Raw genomic sequence first — 17,425 nt, forward strand, 5'->3', positions numbered from 1 at the left:
AATTTTTGGAATATGTTCCTCCACTCTCTCCTCTTCTTCATCGTGTCCACTGATAGGTCTGAGCATATTCTCATTTGGGAAGCTTTACATGTGATTGCTTGTTTTCCCAAGCTGCTCTCATGAGCTTCTCCTTTTCTTCAAGTTGGATAGTTTAACATTATGTGCCTTAATGCCTCCTTCTTGGGCTTCAGTCTAGTTGGTGCTCTTTTGGCCTCTTGAATAGTTGCCGGGTTTTCACTCATTAAGCTGGGGAAGTTTTCCCCCAAGAATATTCTCATGATTGTGGCAGATTGATACCTTTGTTGTGTCTTCCTCTTGTAATCCAATTTATTCTGATGTTATTCCTTTCCATAGCATCAGACATAAATCTCAGGTTTTCTTCAGCATCTCTGATGATCTTATAAAATTTTGTTCACATTTGTTAAAGTCTGCTTGACTGTCCTCTTGGTCACTGGTGTGGTTCTCTGCCTCCTCCAGTTGATTGGTGATGCTGTGATTCTGCTCCTGGTTTTTGTTATATTGTCCCTAATCTCTTGCATTTCCCTTTGGTGTATGGACTTTATATCCTCTATAATTTCATCTTTTCTCTGTATTGCTTTCCTCATATCCTGTATGACTCCAAGCAGCATTTGAAAAATACTTTCTGTGGCAAATCAGTGTCTGCTTCTTCTATGCATGTTGTTAGGTTCAGGGCATCTTCTGCCATTGCTTTTTTTTTCTCCTGTGTTTTCATTGAGGTTGTTGGGGCTGATCGTTGTTTGCATTGAATTGTTTTATAGGAACCAGGTGCCTTTTTCCAAGTAGTTGAAGAGCACTGGCTGTTTTTGGACAACTCATAGGCATGCTTCTTTGAACTACCTGCAGCTAATTTCACTATGGAATTGACCTACCACTTTATCTTCCTGTGGCTTCACTCTTTCCCTAGTCAACCAGTATTATGTTATTTAGAGGGCAAGTTGGATGGTCCCTTCAGGGGACACTGGTTGAGTTGTTGTGGATCCATGAGGATGTTGCTGTACTGCGTAATCTCACAAGACTCCATGATGGTGTGGACCATGGCTGCTTGGGGCACCACAGAGTGCATGTGGGTTGCTTGCTGCAATGGGAATGTCACAGAAGGCTGGTGGGTTTCCTGCTTTGATGTAGAGCACCTCGAATGTTGATTGGAATTGTGCTGGTGAGGTAGATGGTTGCAGAGTTTGGGCAGACGTTCCTGCAACAGCGTGGAACATTGGCGAGTGTTGGCCAAGTTGCCTTAGGTCATGTGGGGCACTATGGCAGGCGGGAGGAAGTTCCTTCAGTCACATGGGACCACAGAGGACAGATAAGAGCTCACCAGACACACATGCAGGATTTCCCCCAAACAAGATGGGCGGGATTTCTCAGCCAAGTGTTAAGCACTGCAGACTGCTGGGGATCAGAATTTTCTCAGAAGAACTTGGGCAGGATAACCCCTGGCAGAGGGTAGGCAGGCTTTCCCCAGCCTTGAGTTTATGCTGCAGACTATGGAGTACTCTCAGCTTGGGGAAGGGCAGGTGAGAATGCCTTAGGATAAGGGGAGTGCTCTGGAGGTCCACCGTATGTTGAGAGATAAGGGAAGAGAAAAAGGGGGAAAAAAACAAAACAAACTAAGCCAGCTGAGATGGTGGGGAGATATAGAGAAGTGAAGGAAACAAAAGCATCGATATTGCTGATCCCTGACTGTTTGGCTGGAGGGGTTTAAGCCCTGCCCCTAGGCCGCAAGAAGCTGTGCCTGTATTGACATAAATCCCTATGCCGGCCTCAAATGATCCCAGCTCCAACTGAGACAGTGGTGAAGCTAAAGTTAAACCCTAGCTGGCCTCCACTGTGGTAAGCCAAAAGCCCCCAGCCCCTCAGAACCTAGTGGATCTGTGCCTACTTATCTTTATGATGCTCCTCCTGCGACCCAGCAGAGTGGAATTCCCCTCTTAGTAACTCTCCTGGCCTGATTTCTGCGGAATCCCTCTGGTATGTGTTACTCAGTCACCATCTTCCCAGAAGTCAACTAGAAAACTTTTATGAGGAAAGGGAAATACATGTAAATGGAAAGGGCTATAAGGAATAACATCTAATTTTCTTATTTAAAAGTCTGAGAATTGTGTTCTAAAAATTAATATCCCATGCAAATTAAAAGCTCAAAACATCTGAATGTTCTTCACATGTATTAATCTGTATTTTAATGGGAAGCTTGGCCTGTAATTTAATTTCCTCTCTTCAATAGTAATACTCATTTTTATGTACTCTATTAAGATATAAAAATATGCCACTGATGTTTGTATTAAATTTAGAGATCACAAGGATCATAACCTCTAATACATTATCCAATCATCACTGATTTTCTATCAGGCTTGATCCTTTTTCATGAGTCATGGATCTTCCACCATTCTCACCTGACTTGGAAATGTGCTGCAAGGAACACTGTGTGCTCTAGTTAGCACTTGAAGAGGTTACCTGTCTAAGTACCTGGCACAAAACAGTACACACTATGTATGGTCAAATCCTTGGGCCAGTTTTATTTTGTCAACAATTGTCTCCTCTTACTCTGTCATTGGTACCTTTTCAGTTAATGTAGCTATCTGCTAGCATTTATATGGATGATTGAGTTTACCAAGACATATCTCAGAAGGTTGCTTTGCAGTCTACTCCCCAAACCAAACTTAGTACTTATCAAGTGAATGCTGACTCATAGTGACCCTGTAAGACAAGGTAGAACTGTCCTGATGGGTTTCAGAGACTATAGGTCTCTAGGGAGTAGAAAACCCTGTTTTTCTCCTGCAGAGTAGCTGATGGTTTCAAACTGACAACCTTGCATATAATGGTCCAACAGGTAACCACTAAGCACCAGGGCTCCTAAACATCACAATTGAAAACCGTTTGGAAATAATTCTGACTATGACACAAAAAAGGAGCCTTCATGAATCCAATGCAACTCATTGAATTGGTGGGAAAATCAGAGAACAAAAATCCTCATGATATTAATCACCAACCTAAAAATACAGATATTATAAATTGAATTACCTGAGGAAAATTAATTTAATTATTAACTTCTTTTAAAATGGCAATTATTTCTATGCTTTTCCTTGGTAGATCATTATGATCCTAGATTTTGAGTTAATATTTCAATGAATATAGCTCTAAACATAACATTTGAATAAATATATAAATGCATATATTACAAATAAAATGTTTGGTGAACCACTAAGAGTGATTGGGAAATACTTTTAAAAATTCCAAGCATCTGCCTCTATGCATGAGGTACCTCCTGCCCCAGCATAAACTAACTTATTTAGCTTCAAACTCATTGCCAGGATAAAATTAGATTAATTTAATTTAGGACTGTAAGAGTACAATATGACAACTGAATTTAGAGATGATCCATCTTTATTTATGCAAAAAATGCTTGGTATTTGCCTTAATAAAGAAGAACATCTGATATAAACTTTTATGATAAAGAAATGACCAAAAAATGGATGTAAGCATTTCAGGGATAAAAGGTCTGTTTTATATAGTTTCATTTGTGCATTAGTAGAAGAGATTCCAATTTTTCAGGAGTAGTTACAACCTTGTTAATAATGGTAATATATGATCCACTATTTACTTCCCTAGCACCATTTAAATAGTTCTTCTGCAACAAATCAGCTTTGTAAATTGAGACCTGACAGTCATATCCTATGGCTCATCGGTTTTGAGTTCAGGTTAGCAATATAGATGTTTTGGAAATAGTAAGTTTGAAGATTAATTTTTTTTCCCTGAAGTGTCTTGAGCAGGAATCATCTTTGAGTTTTTGCTTAACTTTTAGCAATGTATTCCTTACCCAAGGTTGTCTGTATGTTCTTCCTGTTTGACCTTTATTGCTCAATTTGTGCTCTCTCTCTACCTTTGTTTCCCATCTCCTCCTCCTCTTCTTCTTCTTCTTCTTCTTCTTCTTCTTCTTCTTCTTCTTCTTCTTCTTCTTCTTCTTCTTCTTCTTCCTTCTCTCGCTCTCTCTCTCTCTCTCTCTCTCTCTCTCTCTCTCTCTCTCTCTCTCTCTCTCTCTCACACACTTCATAACAATGCTTCAGTTGAGTTAATATAAAAGTTTCTCACTACACTGTAGACTGGCCTGTGACCAGATGATATACTTTTAATTACTCCGAGATTCAGAAGGCAGCATTATGAGTCAATGTGTAGAAATGAAGAAAAGGTTTCATTTCAGAAATGGTCATTGTGAGGGGTACGAGTCTACTCCATTGCAAAGTTCCTTTGACAAATCCTACACCTGAGATAGACTTTCCAAATCACATTGTGTCCAATCTAGTCTCCAATAAACTTGGTCCTCAAGAGTTGCTCTTTCTGGCCTAAATATTCGAATGACTAAGTGCAAAACACATGGCCATCACTTTGATTCCAAACCCATAGTGACTTTGTGTATGATTTCTGAGTTTCTTAAGTGTTATGGGACGTTATAGCTTCATATTTTCCCACCAAGTGGCTGGTGGATTTGAATAGCTCACATTATGTTGAACAGTCCAAAGTTTACCCAAGAGGGATCATTTGCAGTCAGCAACTTGCAGCTGAATTTTTTTAGGATAGCATTGATATAGGGGATACCAATTTGAGAGGATTCCCTACTTCTCTGGGAAGGCTTACACACAGATAAAGATTAGCAGTATTTATTGGCATCAAATTAGATAATTTACTTTTAAACAATTGCGCAAGATAGAGTGATCTTCTCTTCTTCCTTAGTGATGACTGGTCTCAGAAAACCAGTAACTAAATCTTTAACTAATTAGCATGTAAAGCCTAGCTGCCTGAAATCATTAAAGAGTTCACCCCATTGACTAAATAATTGACTGAGTTCACCCTTTGTTACTGTAGAAACCAATGGTCTTTTAGTAAAAGAAAATAGACTATAAGAGCCATTAATGTTTGAAACTAGTTATTCCTATCAGGGATAACCCTTGCATGTTAGAATCTGGTAAGTAGTCTGGGTCTGTTAATGAAATAGCTAGTCATTAACTTCACAGAATGGCTTTTTCATTTTGATTTGCTGTGTATGTATATATTATTGCCTTGTACCAAACATTACTTGAAACCATTCTGGCATGGGGTTTATTTGTGTACTTCATAGAATATTGTTTTGAATGTAAGACATAGCCTTAGATATTTAAGCCACAGGCACAAATCGAAGCAAACAGAAATTTCTAAAATCAAGGTCAAAGAAAAATCCCTGAAGTGATCTAGTTACTTTGCACACACATACCATGGTAGCACTTGCTGACCTTTCTGGTTCCTCTGTGTAGCCGCTTTAGTGAAAAGGTCAAGCCAGGCCCCTGCTATCGACCAATTATATATATGGCCACACACATGGAGTGGAATACCATCTCTACGGAATGTGCATGCATCCCCAACACCTCTTAGCTCAGTACCTGTAAAAAAGGCCTCAGAACTTAATAAAGGTACAATTCTCTTCCTGGAGATATTTTTGCCTCTTGTGAAAATGTAGCATTGATTGCAAGCTTTTGCCAGCGTGTAAATTTAATGTAGTATGCACAACATTGGCAATTAAATGGGCTGAAAACCTTTGTGGACTTTTATGACAGCCAAACTGGAAGCATACTGAAATTTTACAAGTAGTTAAATGTTGACTTTGTTTATAACACCTTACAGTGTCTATTTTTAGATAGAGTTCCAAGGAAACACTCTTCCAAATCACTTAATATCCACCTTTCATAAAATAAACTGAAAAAGAAAGGAAAAAACTAATAAAAGGGTTAAAACACCTTTTATTTTGCTGTCTTAGAAAATTGAGCAATAGTTCTCCCCACGGACACTGCACCAGATTCTTCACCAGGATAATGATTTTTAAAATATATATGGATTTCTATACACTGATCCTGAAGTTTTACTTGTGAGACTCTGGGGTGGAAGACTGAAACAATATTCATTTTTGAAGTGTGCTGAATGATTCTGTAGGCCTTCCCTAGTAAAGAGTCATGGGATTGGAAAGTTACAAACAGGAGAAACTCTACATGGATAAGCAGAATTGCCATGCTATGATAGAGTTCATTACAGAATGGTACAAAATTGCAGCAGTGCAGAAAAAAACTGAAATGGAATTAGTGGTAAAGATATAATTTCAAATAAAAGTGTTTGAAAATTGAAAACACAGGAACAAAGGTAAAGAACAAAAGATAAAGGCGCATATACACAAACTCAGAGATGGAGGGAAAGACGAGTCTGTGTTTGGTGTGGTCCACTCTGTGTCCATTTTGATACTCGATAGCCATCAGTTATTTAAGCAAACACTATTCGAAATGGTTCTTAAAGATATTTTGTTGATGGGATCACTGTTCACATGTAATGGACTTAAATCAAACTGAACAATCCAAATTATCAAAGATAACCCAGATGGCCCTAATGCAGTGATTTCAAAGGCTATATGAGCAAGACTGGGGCTTTCTAGGAGAAGAAGAGATTGTGCCTATCGAACATAGCTTTTAGCTTCTCCTTTCTGATGGCCTGTCATAAAAACTGTAAACTTGCTTAGCCAGCCTCACACTCATATAAATCAAATCCTTGCAACAGATTATATATCTATAGATATGTATATGTGTGTGTATATACATATATACACATACTGCATTGACTTACAGTGAGTGTGGGAGTGCTAATCTGCAAGGTGAACAATTTGAACCCACCACTGGCTCACCCTGAAGGAGAAAATTGAGGCTATTTGCCCAACGGAAGTTTCAGAATTTCAGAAACCCTGTTTAGGGTCTCTATGCATTTCAATCAACTTGATGACAGTGGATGGATGTACTGCTTCTGTCTCTGTTGCTAGAACCCGATGTAGACACTACTCAAAGACGGTGTTTGTGAGGGTTGTAAGTAACTGCGTCTACTCAGTAGCAAGGCCCTTCTGGCTCACCCCTCCAGAGGGCGCCAGTTCCTTCCAACAGCAATGTCCCAAGGAATCCATTTTCTCAGAAGTGCAACATGGATAATGCCAGCCGAAGCCACGGCATTCGTGGCATTCCTAAGTCCTCGTTGACGTTGATTTGACATCATAACCCATGGGAAAGAAAGTGAAAATTTCCCTGACGGGAAGCTGCTCTGTGGCTGTTCTCCGCTGACTGTGTTCTTGCCACAATGGATAAATGAATGGTTGGTTTTGAGTAAAATAAATGGGTAAGTGAGATTCTAGACTAGTAACCCAGTGAAATCACTGACCTTTTTTAGGGAAGACCGAATCTGAGAGTGGACTTCTTCACGGAGCCCTGGCAGCTCAGCCGTGACGTTATTGATTGGTCAAATGCAAGAGTTGATGATGCTAACGTGCCCAGTCACCTAATGGGAAGAAGGTCTGTCGGGAGACCTTACGGCCGGTTTACTCTATTACATCGAGTGGCTGTGCTGCAACATGGACTCGATGTCACACACCAACATGCGCTTTGTCAAGGCTCTGTTTCCTCAGTGCCACTTGCTCCTGGAGGTCGCTAAAGAATCACGGAACCTCCACCTGCTCCGTGACACCTTTTCCCGGCATCACAGGCTGCGCAACAACTCCTTTTTGCACTTCTTTTAAAACTCATAGCTCTTCCTTTCCAGCCTTTGGATCGTAACATGTGACATTGTATTTGACTGATTGCTTCTTATGATTCTGAATCACGTGCTATCATCCCTTCATACCTTCAGGAACCAAGCACAAAGCCCGCGTCTTCTCACGACTTCACTGAGAAGGTGCATTCAGAGGAAAAGGAACGAGGGTGAAAATTGTGAGCCATATGGGGTCTCTGAGGAGGGAGCTCCAGGCAGAAGAAAAGCATGAGGTGCAGAGTGGCAGGGGTGGCCAAAGACGAACACAGCTGGGGGAATGATTGAGGAAAAAGAGTGATAGGAGATGAGGGGAGCAGATTGAAGGGTGCAATGATTGCACCATGCGCCTTGTTAGAAATTTCATGTTGGCAACTACATATGGAATAGAGTATTGCAGAACAATGACGAAAGAGCAGAGACTCTGGTTATAATACTATACCAATAGTCCAGGAGGTATCAAACGCTAAACCAAGTGGAGCGTGTATATAGCGAGAAACATATGGCAAAATCTAACTTGAGAGTGAAGTCATTAAGATTATATGAAGAATTAAATATGGGCTGTGAAAGAAAGTGTCAAGAGGACACAAAGTGCTTTATCCAAATGCACTCCTGGCTAACAGTGTGTGTTTCTGAACAGTGAACTCACCTGCGATGTTTATACAGAGAAGCCAACTTGTTATCAGAACATCTCCGCTCTTGTAGCAAGAAACCTGCTAATGATTTTAAATGCTATTAATGATTGCCTTGAAACCTAACTTACATAACACCTGCCAAAGAAACTTGCTATTAACAGAAAGCTGTGAAAGAAAGAAAAAAAAAAACGGAACCAGAAAAACCTACATACATTCTGTTTATTGAATAGAATAAAAAACGGTGCTTTACTTTATTACATGGAGTGTACTGGAGGTCAGCCTGGGAGAACATATCCTTTGTATTTCCTCTGTTTCGTGTTTACTGACAATTTTTTTTTCATTTAGAATGGACTGTTATGGGATTATTAACATCAACAGCATCAAAACCAAACTCATTGCCTTCAAGTCAATTAGACTATTAGCAGTCCTGTAGGACAGGGTGGAACTGCCCCTGTGGTTTTCTGAGACTTGAACTGTTTACAGGACAGAAAGCCACACATTTCTCCTACAGAACAACTGGCCGATTCAAATGCTGGTAGAGTCAACAGCCCAAAGCATGAACACTATGCCACCAGAGCTCCACCAACCACAGAGACCATCCAATGTCTCACCCCCATCTTTTCTTCACCACATTCCTTCCAGAGAACTAGTTGTTAAGCATTTAGACGCACAATACCAAAGACTCAATGTCTATTAAAAGGCATATTAAAAATACCTAATGCTAGTTTAGATTGCATTAGTCCGTTTTAAAAATAAATGTTGTGTTAAAGTAATTGTCATAACTGAGCAGTCTATTATAAATCAAACACATCTAATAACAGTAGATGGCCATAAGGCTAGACAACAAAATGGGATGCATTAACTACAAAACCTGGCGTAGGCATTTCTCATTCTTGGAAATTGTATGAAATATTTGATCAAATTCAAGTTGTTAGAACTTGAAGGAGCTGAAACATGGTTTGAGCAATATGGTGGAGGTTGAGTTGGTAAATTTCCTCACCTTTAAGCAGGTACTCAGTAAGCAATACATACCTACTGATTTCTTTCCAGAAACCTTCTCCCTACAACACATATTTTACTAATCATCACCTGACTGCAGCTTGAATAATAATCTTATTACTCAAATTGATTTTTTTCTTTGTCGTCCTTTTATAAAAATCATTTCATTGGGGGCTCATACAACTCTTATCACAATCCATGCATACATCAATTGTGTAAAGTACATTTGTACATTTGTTACCCTCACCGTTCTCAAAACATTTGCTCTCCACTTAAGCCCCTGACATCAGCTCCTCATTTTTATCACTCCCTCCCCACTCACCCTCCCTCATAAACCCTTGATAATTTATAAATTATAATATTGTCATATCTTACACTGTTTGATGTCTCCCTTCACCCACTTTGCTGTTGTTTGTCCAACAGGGAGGAGGTTATATGTAGATTCCTATAATTGCTTACCCCTTTCTACCCCACCCTTCCTCCACCCTCCAGGTATCATCACTCTCACCACTGGTCCTGAAGGGATCATCTGTCCTGGATTCCCTGTGTTTCCAGTTCCTATCTGTACCAGTGTACATCCTCTGGTCAAGCCAGATTTGTAAGGTGGAATTGGGACCATGATAGTGGGGATGAGGAAGCATTTAGGAACTAGAGAGAAGTTTTATGTTTCATTATTGCTATACTGCACACCCTGACTGGCTCGTCTCCTCCCCGTGATCCTTCCATTAGAGGATGTCCAGTTGCCTACAGATGGGCTTTGGGTCCCCACTCCACTCTCCCCTTCCTTCACAGTGATATGTTTTTTTTTGTCCTTTGATGCCTGATACCTCATCCCTTCGACACCTCATAATCACACAGGCTGGTGTGCTTCTTCCATGTGGGCTTTGTTGCTGCTCAGCTAGATGGCTGCTTGTTTACCTTGAAGCCTTTGAGATCCCAGACGCTATATCCTTTGATAGTATTAAGGTAACAGATGAACATTGGACCTCCACTCAATGCAAGAATAGTTGTTCTATTAAACTGGCATTCCATGATGCTCACCTTCCTGACACAATCACTGAAGACAAAGCGGCTACATAAGAAAATGTGGTAAATAAAGCTGATGGAGCCCAGCTAACAAAGGATATAGCGTCTGGGGTCTTAAGGACTTGAAGGTAAGCAAGCGGCCATCTAGCTTAGAGCAACAAAGCCCACATGGAAGAAGCACACCAGCCTGTGTGATCACGAGGTGAAGGGATCAGTTATCAAGCACCAAAGAACAAAAAAGTCATATCATTGTGTGCTCACCTACCCGATATGATCGCTGAGGATAAATGGGTGAATAAGCGAATGTGGTGAAGAAAGCTGATGGTACCCGGCTATCCAGAGATATAGTGTCTGGGGTCTTTTGATTTTTTAAATAAACTTTATTGAGATATAATGATGTATAATAAACTATTAAGTGCTTAAAATGCATGTGTATCCCAAGCATATTTTTGTATTTCTAAATATCTTGGTTTTAAGAGGGGACTTAAAAATCTTCCATGGAAAACTGGGCTGAATAAAAGAACGATATGTTTTCCTTCACATTTTTCAAAGTACCCTCATATTCTATTAATTTTTATGTTTTTAATTTATTAATTTCTGCTCTTATCTGTATTTCCATATTTACCTTTCACTTGTTGCTAAATTGTATCTTTCTATAACTTCTTAAAGTGGAAACTTAGATCATAGAATTTAGAACTTTCTTGTGTTTAACATATTTTATAACATGCGTATTCTGCAATTTGGATATGTAGGCTTTCATAAAATTTATATGATGCTGGTGGTATTATTCAGATTGTCTCTATTATGGTGACTTTTTGGTTAGTGTTCTACTAAGGCGCACTGATCAGGAATCAGTCTCATCTCTCACTAGAGGGGAAGGATTCTACTACTGAACAATTTATTATAATGTGGAACTACTTCTTATAAAGCAGAAAGTTTGAAAGTGCATATTGCCATTTATCATCCCTACCCGGCATCTATGTCATTGTTGTTATAGGAATGTAGATTATAATAAAGTATTGATAATGTCCTTTAATGTTTGTTTCCAATAGATCATATCTTTTAAAAGAGGTTTTAAATTAAGTGCATGCCTTTTACAATACTCATTTCTAAAGTGCAAGTTGCCTTGGTGTGGCCTTCTTGGAGGTCAAGCCTGCTGGCTTCTTATTCTCTTAGTTCTTCTTTATGTGAAACAAATTAGATACAGAATCCTCAATTAAAAGTATTTTCCTTCAAAGTTTTCAATTTATTCTAAATTTTTCTTACTGCTTTATTCCTGTCATCTTGTTGTGCACTAATTACTTTAACTATTTGGTTTTTAAAATTAATGAAGATGGTATAACCAGGTGGTAAAGTTCTAATAAAAAAATCACTCTATCGCCACTATGTAGAATAAAGTCATTTAAATTTTAATTATTTAAAATATTATGACAATTTATAGATGTCACGTAATGTATTAACCTACATAATTCTTGAGAACAAAACAGTGCTATGAATTTAGTTAAAATTTAAATTTTTAAGTTATCAGCTTTTTAATATATTTTTTTACATTACAACCTTAAGATGATAATAACCATTTTGATGCTTTGACTTGATTGTAAAATTCAGAAGGTTTTGTTTTCTGTAACAGTATATTGGTACAGAGTTAGGAAACGCAGATGAATCGTTGGACTGAGAGCAAAAAGTGTATTTGAAAACATTTGCTAAAGAGATTTATACTGTCCCTTTCGATAGAATTTGAATGTTCTTGTTTAAAGTTCAAAGATGAAAACTTGAATTGGTAACTAGGTACACTTTCACATTTACCTTTTGGATAATTGAAGGCACATCTATTGACAAAATGTTGTTTTTTGAGTTTGGTGAGGGGGTGAGTAAAATGATGCTTGAATGAAGGTGACAGTGGGAATGTGCAAAGGTGAATCATATCCATAAAGGCTTTCAGTACTCAGATAAAAAGCCTTACTCTAAGTGCATCAAAACAAAGCCCGACAGTGGTGTTAGAGCTATTACTCTGAAGTTACTGTAATTTGGTAAGAGAAGATAGGGGTGTAAAAAAGAAAATCACAGTGTAATTTCAAAGAACCAAATGGTGAGGGTAAAAGTCTTAAGAACACAATGCAAACCAATAAAAAATTTTGAAAAAGCTTTACACCAGCAGAATGAGTCAGCCTATACTCCTGATCTTGACTTCTACCTTGGAAACAAGTAGCTGACCTTGTAAACTTAAATTTGTTTCTTATTTAACATTTGTAGAAAAGCTACATAGAATGCATTGCTTACATTTTAGGCTTTATGGCTATACCATTATCCCTATTCCCATACCCATACTGTCTTATTTAGAAAATATTAGCTGAAACCCTTCAAACATGACTTTTAGTTTGTGTCCTAATCCCTCTATTGTCTTCTATCAAATTAGTTTCCTTCTACTCTTGCTTTTTTATTATTTTTCATTATTTTATTATCCTTCCTCTAATATCTGGTTATCATTGTTCCCCAGTCACATTTTACAGTGAAGAAAAGCTAAGCTTCTATAAACCCCAAATTAGAACTAGGGTGTGGGGGACTGATGTATTATGATGCCGAAGTCAATCATGAGCTAGTCCTTTGCTGATCAAAGGATGGGTGTTGGGCAGGTCTTACTTGGTTGGTAAAAGACACTGCTGATACTTTTCAGTACTGTGAAATGTAACTGCTGTTGACTTTGTATCTCCCTTCACCAGAGCAGTATTCCTAGGTCTAAACAGAATTCCTGTGGGGATAAAAAAGCACTCAGGTGTCCTATGTTGTAACCTGGAATAGTCTGAAATGCCACTATGTCAATCAGCAGGTTAATCATAATTTCATCAAAAGCTATATATATATATATATTCACATATAAACAGGTATGTAGCAAATGATTATATAATAGAGAATATATTGTTTGACCCATTAATAGAACCCAAACTAAAAAATAAGAAATTATTTTGGGGTTAAATTGTCCAGAATTGTCTAAAGAGAAATAAGAATTTTATTAAGGATCTTGAATAATTTGCATAAGGCACCAGGAGAGCAAACAAATAAACCAAAAATTGAAACAAAACCTCAGTGTGGCATGAGAGTAGCCTTTTCCGGTTTCAATTCATTATTTCACTCATCAAATAGTTTTGGCCTACTAATATGCCAGCTCCTTTCTGGGTGAATTTGTCTTTGTGTGAGAAAACCGGTTCAACTCACCAGAGGCTCGCTTTGAGATTTATAAGGAACACAATTGAACAAAGTAGTTGAGGGATAGTATCAGCTTATAAAGGGGCAAAACTCTGCCTTTTCTTGCGTTGGTGTTTTTTCTTGTTACCTATAATAGAAACACCGTCTACATTCTATATTCACTGTCTAAGCTAATATGATTATCACTATTTGCATCCCAGGCTCTTGTGTTTGCTCACTTCTTTATAATTCTGCTTCACACAGCTCTTTCCTTTCTTCAAATTAATGTCAAGCAAATGCGATGTATATCCAGCTGAGCAAGATAAGCATGTAATGCTGTGTCCCTACAAATCATGCCTACCGATTTAATTCCCATTGAGTTACAGCTCCAGTCTAAAATAGAGAGTTACTTCATTTTTTGACTTAGATTGAGAAGAGATGATGTGGTCAATTTACTTCTGTTCTTAAAACTACTTCACCAGATATATAATCATTATCAGAAACAACTTCTGAGCAGACAACTAAAGATGTGTCTATGCCAAAGTACATCATTTGTTCTAATATAATTAAGAAGTGACATTTCTAGAAGAAAACATTCTTCACTCCATCAGAGATGTTAAAGTCCAAGTTTAATATTTTAACTAATAATCTTTAAAATATAACCTATGATAAGCAATGCAGCATGTTAAGGAGGCGATTTTGATGTGTGCAGCCGTGGAACCACTACTAGACCACACTAGGACGTTGCCATCAACGTTCCTAGAATCCTTTTGCAGTCAATCCCTCCCCTTCACTCCAGGTGACTGCTGAATTGGCTTAAAATCACCTTAAGTCCGTTAATTGACATTGATATCCCTATATAAATAGAGCCCTGGTGGTGGTGTGGTTACGCATTGGGCTGTGATCCACAAGGTCAGTAGTTGAAAACCACCAACTGCTCCTTGAGACAAAGTTGGGGCATTCGACTCCAATAGAGAGTTATAATCTTGGAAACTCATGGGGGCAATTCTACCCTGTCCTATAGAGGCACCGTCAGTCACCATTGACTAGATGCTAGTGAGTTAAGTTTTGTTTATATTTTTGGATACGAATGGAATCATAGTAATATCATATTAATGTAAATAATCCAAAATTAGTATTTTGAATCTGGCCTCTTTTGTTCTGTATAATGCTTTAGAGAATTATAATTATACTTTGTTTACCAATTATTATCTTTGGTTGTTATAGCAGAATGATTCATCGTTCTTTCTTAGTGGGGGCCTAAGGGTCTCTTTTTGTAAGAACCCCAAGGGCGTAGTGCTTATGAGTTGGGTTGCGAACTAAAAAATCAGCCGTTTGCAACCACCCGCTGCTCCGTGGGGGAAAGATGTAGCTATCTATTCGCACACAGTTACAGTATCAGAAACGTAAGAGTAGTTCTATTCTGTTCTGTAGGGCTGCCCTGAACTGGAATCTACTTGTTGCCAATGCATTTGGTTTGGAAGTCTCTTTTGAAAGTTAGTGGGAAATGGAATGACATCTTTTCCATGAATCTTTTGAAGCCAATTCATATTGAACTTGTTTTTGTTTTTCTTTGGAATATGCATCGGGAAAATACAGGCGTTCAACCATTTCCTCTTGTGCAATGCAGTGACCTTGATTACATTCTTCAAGTTGTGAAATCATTCAGATCCTGCTTATGAGACTTGCCTCTGCCATTTGATATAAACCCACTGTCCCCTAAGGTTCCTATTTTTTTTCCCAGTAGAAATTGTCATATGGATATTGAGTTAGTTAAAGTTTATTGTGCCAACCTGGTCGATAAACACATGGTGGGTTAATTGAAGGGTGCAGAGATAAATGATTTGGTGAGCCTCACCTTTCTAGTTCTCAGGTCTCTCGCTTTCTGATGGTCAGACCAGGGTGCAACTGCCTTAGCCATTCCCTGCTTCAGCTGGCAAGACGCACTTCCTGCAAGACATCACTGAGGAGAACCCACATGGACCTACCTTGATGCATCCCCGGCTGCTGAAGCAGCCATTTGGAGACCCCTGCCAGCACTGAGGTGCTTACATGCTCACTGACTTGGCTTTCCTCCTGCAGTAGGCATCATTGCGTGTGTTTTGTGAGATGGAGGAGGACTTTGTGGATTGGTGACAGACAAACTGGCTAATGTTGGACTGTGTGCTTGGGCAGCACTGGGTTGGGATGTTTCCTTGATGTGAGCTTGCCCTTTATATAAAACTCTTTCTTATACATGAGTTTCTGTGGATTTGTTTCTCTAATGTAGCCAGACTAACACAGATATTATGACATCGTTCTTAACAGAGCATACTACTCTCGGAAAGTATTTTAGGTGAAGTGTTAAGTATACTACTATTCTTTGGGGCACAGGATTACATAAATGATTTGCATTCAAGTGACAGAAATTCTGCAGTTGACGGATTAACAGCAGAACGCATCAGCCCCAGCCCAGCTCCCAACAATATAAAATTCCTGTGGACTTGTTAAGATCCCATACCAACAAAGCACAAGTGTTGACAGAGCTGTTCTCATGAGTCCCATATGTGCAAATGTACAGACACAGGAATATACACAAAGAATAGCTACCTGTGCGTTACCCCTTTAATCACTGGGATTGAGACATAGATGGCCTTTTGTGCCTTCCTTTCCCACTGTTTGAGAGAAAAGGAACATGGTGGACGCAAAGGGAGGTGGAGCACCCCGCCCGTGCTCTGCCCTTCCCCAGGATGATACTCGAGCCTGACAATGTCCGCCCCGTCCGTGCGTCTGCCAGTTTCTTCAGCTGTGCCCTTGTCAGCGCTTCCTCTCGCTTTTCATCTGCATCACGTTTCACATCTGCCCTTTGATGATCGGATGCAGCTATGAGCCTCTCGTGGGGCTACTTCACCAGCTCCCTGGCACAGAGCTCACATTGTGACTGGCATTAATATGGATGGTATTAGTGCTCCCAGCCTCTGCTCTGCCCGCACAGCAGCCAGTCCTCGTGCTTAGACTCTTGCTTTGTAGCAATCATTGCCACCAGGTCTGCTCGTCGCCACTCCTTGCTCATTACGGCCCAAATGTGCCCTCAAGACACCTGCAGCTCAGGCTGTGTATATAACCGAAAGCCTTTCCAATCACTTGACTAATGGAAGTCTTACCTGCTGCGTGTGATTCCAGCGCCAGTGTGAACGCACTCTTGCGGTGGCCAGGGGCAGAGAAGTCTGGGTGCAGAAGAAAAGGGAGCCCATTTCCAAGTGCCCAGTGCCTTAGTCTCTGAAGTTCAGGAAATGTATTCATTCTAGGATCTCCTATGAAGCTTGACATTTTACAACTCTACCAACCTCAGCTGATTCATCTTCATAACAAACAAGTATAATAAGTATCCTCATGCCAGAGGTTTAGCGAAATAATGAATGCGGGTCCCAGAGTTACTTGGTCAGTATGAACCAGTGACTGCTAGTTCAGGCTCTTCATAAAATAGATTGTGGTTAAAATGATATTCTCTCCTTATATAATTGCGACTATATTCACATAAATACATCTTAATTGATTTGTCCTCTACATTCTATGCACTTAAAATCCATTTTATTATCGGCAAATGGCTTTAATATATTACATTTAGAAAGCACACTTGGACAGTGAGATTATATTACATAGGAAAATCATAGCACGACTGGCACTTTATATATTGTTAACTTACTTCTTTCTTTTTTGTAACCAGAATTATTGTAACGTTTTATCTCCCTTCTCCTCTCCTTGGGTCACAAATGAGTACTCATAGACTTCTGATTTGAAAGATTGAATTTATTTGCTCCCTATAGTTTTAAGGATAAATTTAGTCCCTTTAATATGTTCTCTGATGTGTTCCTGTCCCTCGTCTTCTCTCAAACAAGGGAAGATTATTGGAACTTTCCAGAATGATTATGCAGTAGCTACATATTTCATATCCACTTGAAGCGGTGTAAATGGGTAGGGGTGGCATGCAACCTGGCAATCAGGTC

At 39.2% G+C, this 17,425-nt stretch overlaps 1 pseudogene; it reads right to left on the reverse strand.

The window, feature by feature from the left end:
* The window catches only part of LOC142426193 (protoheme IX farnesyltransferase, mitochondrial pseudogene), a 45,766-nt pseudogene extending 29,045 nt beyond the window's left edge, over window positions 1-16,721 (reverse strand).
* Between the last annotated feature and the right edge of the window lie 704 nt (window positions 16,722-17,425).

Source organism: Tenrec ecaudatus, chromosome 14 (genome assembly GCF_050624435.1).
Source record: "Tenrec ecaudatus isolate mTenEca1 chromosome 14, mTenEca1.hap1, whole genome shotgun sequence".
Classification (NCBI taxonomy): Eukaryota; Metazoa; Chordata; class Mammalia; order Afrosoricida; family Tenrecidae; genus Tenrec; species Tenrec ecaudatus.